General features: G+C 40.6%; 1 protein-coding gene across 2 annotated transcripts in view; it reads left to right on the top strand.

Annotated features, from left to right (window-relative positions):
* The first annotated feature begins 918 nt into the window (after positions 1-918).
* The window catches only part of COL8A1 (collagen type VIII alpha 1 chain), a 161,801-nt gene continuing 155,080 nt past the window's right edge, over positions 919-7,639 (top strand). For both annotated transcript variants that reach the window (XM_023211997.2, XM_023211988.2), the window contains exon 1: positions 919-989. The gene's annotated coding sequence lies outside the window, so the exon portion shown is untranslated. The remainder of the gene's footprint in view (positions 990-7,639) is intronic.

The raw sequence follows: 7,639 nt of genomic DNA, 5'->3' as shown, positions 1-7,639 counted from the left end.
ATTGTTAGGAATGAGAGTGTTTTAAATACCGAAAATAACCAGAGGGCAGAGAGCTCTGAAATCCTATGTTACATAAGCAGATGCTGGAAGACCCAGGCTGGTTCTGAGGTTCCTCTCTCCACAAGCAAGTCCACGCGGATCCTCCCCGTTGCTGGATTTACTTTAATGCTGCCGAAGTCTCAAGAGGGGCCTCTGGATGCTCGGAGGACAGGGAGCGCAGGAACTTTCTTGTCAAATAAGCCTTGCCTGGAGGGAGAGGGATGGGGCGGTTTTCACCTGCGGGCGGTGGGACGGGGCTGCGGGCTGGGGCTGCCTGGTTCCAGGCTGTGTCAGTGCCTCCAGCTCCAGGTCTGGGTCCAAGCCTGCACTTTGGCTCTGCTGCTCGGACGCCCCGCTTCCCCTCCCTTGCCTCGCTTAGAAACCCTTCAGTTCTCCCGGACCGCTATGTAGCTTTTCAAATTCCCAAATTCCCAGAAAACACCTTCAAAAGTCACAATCACCCACAACTCCCTCTGCCAAAAAATGTCATGCAAAAATGGAAAATACTCCAATTCCCCTTTCCTTCCAGACTCTCTCGCGCTCTCTCTCTTTCTCTCTCTCTGCTATTCATTTTCTCCCCCACCTTTCCCCATATGTGGTCTAGATCCCTTTCTCTATTTCTTGTTCCCTCTCTTTTTTCCCTTCTCCCTCTCTCCCTTTTCCACTCCTTCCTCCGTCGTGACCGCGCCCCCCCTTCCCCCGCCCCGTCGTCTCTCCTCCGCCTCGCGGGCTCCCGTCTCTGCCCTCTCCTCCCCTCCCCAGAGAAGAGTGTCCAGCTCCTCCAGAGGCTGCCCGCCCGCCGCTCCTTCCCTGCCCACCTACTATGAGGAGCAGCTCCTCCCACCTGCCCATAAAAGCCAAGTGCATGTTACCAGCAGCGGATCACAGCCCTTCCCCGATCCTCTCCGTGGGAGCCCGCGAGCCTCTCTCCCTGATCTTACGTGCTCAAGGTAAGATAGCACTTCTGCAGGCAGCTGACCTACCAGGGGTTGCTGTGGGGGAATAGGACACCGTCTGGCCAACGCGTTTGCTGTTTGGTTAGAGCTGATTCTTACGGATGCGCGATCCGCTGCTCCTTTAACTAGCAACCGGTTTGAAAACAAACTTCTGTTTGAATGGTAAAATAAAAGCTCCTTTAGGGAAGAAACAGCAGCATAAATATTGCGAAAACCTTTCTCTTTTGAAATCACTTTTTCTCCTGTTGCTGACTGTTGCTGAGGTTAAAATGTATCTGTTTGGGGTGTTATACTGGCGTTTTTCATTGTATATATTTCACACATCAGTGGGGGCAAGGAAAACGTTGTCCCATTGTCAAAAATGTACTTTGAAAGAACACAGTTAACTTCCTAAAAATAGCACAGTCAAAAGGTCTGCTAACAATTTTGTGATGTTTTCCAAACCCCCAAGACAGCTTCTGTGAGTCCTTTAAAAAATATCTTTCCAGGTTTTAGCGCTTGGAAAAAGTGATGTGAACGGGTGCCCTTTGCACGGGGACAGTATAAGTAATCAGGTGGCTGGTAGATAGGAAAGAACAAATCCAAATTTACAAACCAGGGTAGAATGTGCTCTCTCACCAAGCTATCTTTTCACGACATCCTAAAATGAGAATTGTGATGGAACTAAGAAAGTGTATAAAAGAACTTCATGAATTTCTGTACACACACCTAAACACAAAGCGTTTCAATATGTTTCACAGTAAGAGAATAATACAGGCCAGATTATACAACACTTCTGTGCACACCAGATGGTTGTAAAAAAAGATCAGCTAGAAAGGCTTTGGAAGTTTTAATCCTTCTTTCCACCCTTTTCCCCCTCATTTAGTAAATTAAAACCTACCTGATTGGCATCCAATTATCAGTGTTTAAACTACCCTCTTTAAAATAAAATGATCTCTTCTTATTCCTAAGGTAGAATAAATGTGCACCTGTGAAAGGAAAAACATACTCCACAGCCACTTCTGTAAAACCAGACACTTGGTCCATGAAGTTTGCCATCAACTTCTGTGGGTTGTGTGGGATGAAACTCTCTCATGTGGGAGAAAAAAACCTCTTCAAATGTTTCCTCTGGGGAATTGCACAAGACCACTTAGAGAAGGCAAACCAAAACTGCCAGTCAGGAAACCAAACCACTCTTTTAGCCCTTAAGGTTCTTAAAGTAAGAAGAGAAATGCTTCACTTCTTTATTTTTTGTTTGTTTGTTTATATTATCTCATGTGGAAAGAAAAAACTCATCGAAGCTGTATAAAATTCTCCCCTATTAACAAAACAAGACTCATCAGAAATTTAACTTAAGTCTTCCAAACTGTTTCTCCTTAGCTTTTGCATATCAAAAGTAATAAAAATATTTAAAAGATCTGTTCAAGATGGAGAGGATTCAGTGCTGTTATTCAAATGCAAGAGTTATATGTAAAGTTTCAGTCATGTTAAATTTTTCTTCATTGGAAAAAAATATTGCAAGAAGTGCAGTTTCCTTTAAGCAAATGATATAAAATTACTATTGGCCAAGATAGTATGTGCCTGAGCATATTAACATACCTTTCATCTCATGCCACAATGCAGACTGCTTGCTTTATATCTGATGTACATAGGTAATCAACCATGACAAGAGTACAGGTATGGGACAAGGCCAAACCAAGTATGTGGCACATTCAAGTTAATTCATCTTTTATGGTAGTGCCTGACTCACATCCATTATCACAAGGATGAAAATACGCTGCTTCATTCACCCCATCCCCTTGAGGGAAGTCATCTTCCCTTGGGGTGGAGGGGGAAATGTTCCCAGTTTAAATGAGCTTCCAGTTATTCCTAAGTTTGGGGATAAAAGTATTCTCCAAGGGTTTGCTTCTGCTTTCTCTGGCAATTAATGCACTGGACCAGTTATGAACCTTTTAGCAGTAACTGCCTTCCCTATGTCCCATCAAGTTCAAGCCCCTAAATAACTGAGTGAGATCATCTTAGTTTGCTCATGATCTAACGTTCCCAGGGGCAAAGCTATCCTTTCTCCATAGGGTACATACCAAGCAAGATGATACTGCTCTTCTTAAGCTTTTAGAAAAATCAGTGTTGAAGTTTCATGTAGTCGCCCCCAATCTCCCCTTCTGCATAGGATGTGGATACTTCACGTGAGTCTCCTCTTTTTGCCATTATGTAGCTGCCTCTTGATCAAGTCCATGACTATACCCAACCAATGCATTGCAGCGGGCTTGGGAGGACTTCTTAATGTTTCTCAGAAAAGACAAGATGAGAAACTGCCCCTTTCACTAGAGACACAAGAAGGGCGCTCTACTGATTTTGAGGGCTTGCTGTTCCTACAGAAACGTGCATTTTAGATGTTCCACTAATGTCAAAATTATAAAATGATATCCTTTCCATGATCAGAAAACAGATGCCACTTTATTCCTATTTGTGAAACAAAAATCAAGGAGAAGGGATTGGGGTGAAAAGGGACTTGAAAGAGAAGCTGGAGGAATCACAGAAGTGCCTTAAGAGAAAAGCAAGATTAGGAGCTCTGTTACAAAACGTAACTTCCCCCAGCCCTCATTTATGTGAACAAGAGGGGATGGGGAAGAGTAAAAATCCATGTCTGCTCTTGTTTTTTTATTTGTTTGTTGTTTTTTAATCAATGAAAGTATAAGATCCATCTTTACTCTGCCCCTCTCCTTAGCCCTCCTTCTTTAACAGAAAAGAACACCTTGGTTCTAATGATGAAAATGATTTCAGGTTTGCCCCATATTTAAAAACCCACAGTAATGTGCAAGTCATAATTCTAAAAGCTATACTATGAGTAAAAAAAAATCCTTAAAACATGTTTTTAACTAATGGATGGGTCATGTCTACAAAACCAACCCTAAGTCTCCTGAAAAGCGTAATGTTGAGTGCTTATTTGCAAGCTAAAAGTTAGAAACAGCAATTTACTCCTTATCCATGGTTACTCACTTTGATATGGAAACTTGCAGAGAGATTGAGACACACTGTATTTCCTAAAACCTCCAGTCCTCCAAGTAACCCTCTGGGAGCTAGGTGTTTCTGCTTTGACCTGCTTCTCTTCAACCAGACCCCTATAAACATACATGTACGTAAGTTAAAGAAGGTACAGATCTTGAAACTTGAGTGTGTTCTTGTGAATGGTGCACTATTCTAACTATTGAGTGAAAAGAAAACTAAAAGGAGAGGAGAGGAGAATTAAGGGGAGAATGAATGCCCTTAGGAATTTAGAGAATCTTTCTTTCTAGCATTGTGTGAAAAGGATCTCTCAATCCCTAAAGCGTCTAGGAATACACATTTTTTTAAAGAACCTGTTCATAAGTTGTCACAAAATGCTAAGAATATAATGAAGAAGATCTTCCAGTGACCTGGCAGACATTAACAGCAGGTTACACCCCACAGTACTAAATTATAGCTCTACTAAACTCCCCCTTTCTAGAGAGATAAGGAGTGAGAAGTACAAGCATGAACCACATTTCAACACCAACAGAGAAAAGCTGCTAATCAGAGATCCCTCTATCACTTTAGTAAGTGTGTTTGTTGTTTGAGGAAGAAGGTTCTTCATAGTTTTTCCTCAAGCAGATTTGCAGGAATGGGGTTAAAGGGAGTCACACAAGGTTAGAATGTCTGTAAGCCTGGAGCCCTGTGTACTCAAATCCATGAAGCCATTGAAATTGCATCAGATCAAACTGAAGTGAATTAAAACAAAAAGTGTTCACCAAAACTGATTATAATCAATTAAAATAAAAATAATGAATTCTAACTTCTCAATGTAGGATAAGAGCAAAAGCAACAACTTTAGCTGACTATGTAAAATATGAACACACACCTGACAATTCACCTTCAGTGTCCTGTATTTATTTGATGCTCACTTTCATTGTCCCTCCTGGACAACAAAAACTGACCCTTCTCGCCTTCAGCAAATCTTTCAGGATATGCAGATGCAGTCATATGTGACATCTCCTTTGTTCTTTCACTGGAAGAAATCTCTTTTTAATTCTCATAGAACAAGTTTCTAAAGAACCACTCATACTTGTGGTTTCTCTCATTATCAAAAAATTTCCTCATACTTCTCTTAAATAGGATATAAATTTCCACCCCATCGAATGTAAAAGTTTCACATTTTTCTAAACTTTAATTCACATACCTAGAAGAAAGTAATTTAAAATTGCTACTTGCCTCCAACAGAGTATCTGAGATGAGGTTTCAAGATAAGCTGTTTTACTTATCCAGTACCTATTACAACTACTTGGAAATTAAAAAAACAAACCTTAGAGAATCACAAAGGGTAAATACTGGAAAAGACCTTGGAGCTAATTGTAACTAAAAGTTAATTTTACAGGTGCAAAAAATCAGAAAAGTTAATGTCTTTCCCGAGGCACACCCAAGGCTGGAGTTCATACAGCCAAAGCCTCCAACCCGTGCTTAATCTTGAATAACTACAATGCGGCTCCTCGTATAATGTGAATCTAAGGTGTCTTTGACTATGCTGAGCATTCTGTAGGCACTTAACCTACAGGGCTCTCAGAAACCACAGCTTGGTAGAGGTTTGGACTACAGCTCTACCTCTATTACCAAATGTCTAGGACACATTGACATAAATTCTTGTAAAGAGTGAAGTCAATGGTCATCACCATCACATGGATGGTATGTTTTTAACCAGCCCAGGATATGGTACATAGTAGCTGCTCAGTAAATCTGTGTTGAGTGGGTGAGTGAATGGGGAAAAAAAGCTGAGTCTAAAATATCCATTTTCATAAACTCCTTTCTTACTTGTAGAAAATATAGTCCATAAAACTACTTTCTACAAAGTAAGGGATTTACAAAGTAAATTTTACTTTGTAGAAAATAGAGTCTATACAGACATATAGTGACTCAGGTCTCAAATGTATTGAGTTTAAGATTCTTCCTTGCTTTGGGAAATATAGGAGAGTTCATTTTAACCTTAGCAATGGCTAAGCTATTTTCCTGTCTGCAGTGTTCTCACTAGTTCTTCCCACACGTACTTGAGTTCTAGAAACTGTATTTTTTTTTACAGGAGGCTTAAGATCTAGTTCCAATATTCATTTGAGGAACAAATGTATTAGAGTGTGATGATTTACAGCATAATTCTTCTCTTCTTCCACCCAGCAGACAATGTGTTGCCAATTTAACCATTTTGTACCTTCCTCGGCCTTTAATGAGAGAAAGAGCAAAGTACCCATAATGGATAATCAGGAAAAACATTAAGAGACACATCGGTCAGAATGTGTAGGTATGAGATTTGTTGTGACAGAAGGGAGAGGTGATCAAGGGACCAAGAGTATAGAGACAGAACAGTGATGCTAAGAGAGTTGATTCCTCTGAAACAGAAGAGGGAGAATCTTCCAAGAGTTTTGAAGTGCTACAAGAGATTTTCATAGGATTGTCTAAAACCAGACCCTCTCAAATGCTTGAGAGATGACTTTCTGTTTGAGTCAGGGTTCTTTAAATACAACACTAATTGAAGCCTGGATCACACAGGTGTGAAAGCTTATTTCACTATAAGCTTTCTTATAGAAATTTATAGAATTTACTATATCTATTAAAACTTATTATCCTTTGATGGGACCTCGAGTGGGAAAAGAACCTCATTTCTTAGACTTGACTCTGACCCAGGATAATAACTCCATGGAAGTCAAGTCATTGAAATGTTCTCTGCTAAAATAACAACACAATTATTGGTAACACATAAAGTCACTCCACCATGGAAAGTGATGAAGGCAGGAAAGAATATTCTTGTATTGTTTCTGTAAACAATTTACCCTGAATAAGCGGACAGATGTTAGCCCAGATGCTTCTTCACTTTCCTCTGAAGCATGCCTGACAATTGTTTCCATATCTCCGAAAGAGTAAGTGTGTTTCTAAAATTGATTTATTATATGTTAAATTTAACACAGTCTATGGCTAAGCATGATTGTGAAAACATTCTTTTAAGTAAGTCTTTTTTGAAGAATGTCTCTCTTAAGCTTCCAATTGATGTGTTTACACCACGGGATATTTAGGCGTTGGATCATTTGATGTGCTGAGACTGAAGACAATTAATCACTTCACGTGCTACTTTTCCAACTCTAACTAAACAGACCTGGGTGTGGGTGTCAGCTGTCAACCTCTCTAGGAAATAACATGCATCTAGCCTATTGGGGAGCTTCTCTAGTCCCCTCTGTTAGCTAGATAAAACAGCTGCTTTTTGGAAGTCTGGGCCAATGGCCTCCATAATTGAGGCTGCATGTTCTAAGGCAATTATAGCTAGTTTATGGCAGCAGAGGGGTTAAGTTGCAGCTGCCATCAGTTCAGTAGGAGGATTTCAAATATTACCAGCTGACTAAAGAGCACTGCGATGGGGCAGGTGGGAGGCATTTTCAAGCAATCATCCCATTGAGGATCTTCCTCCAACTAGCACGCTGTCTACACACTGACGATAAGCCTAAACTTCATTCATAAATTCAGTGATGATTGTACATTATTGTATTTCTTTGAAGATCCACTTAGCGATTGCCCAGCCTTAAAGTCCAGGAGTCATGGTGTTGATCAGTGCTCTCAATCCAAACAAGCGGCTTCTTGTTAAATGGCAGACGTTAAGATTAAAGCCAAAAAGT

Source organism: Piliocolobus tephrosceles, chromosome 2 (assembly GCF_002776525.5).
Source record: "Piliocolobus tephrosceles isolate RC106 chromosome 2, ASM277652v3, whole genome shotgun sequence".
Lineage (NCBI taxonomy): Eukaryota > Metazoa > Chordata > Mammalia > Primates > Cercopithecidae > Piliocolobus > Piliocolobus tephrosceles.
The sequence above is the reverse complement of the archived record's forward strand: the minus strand, read 5'-3'. Positions and strand labels throughout refer to the sequence as shown.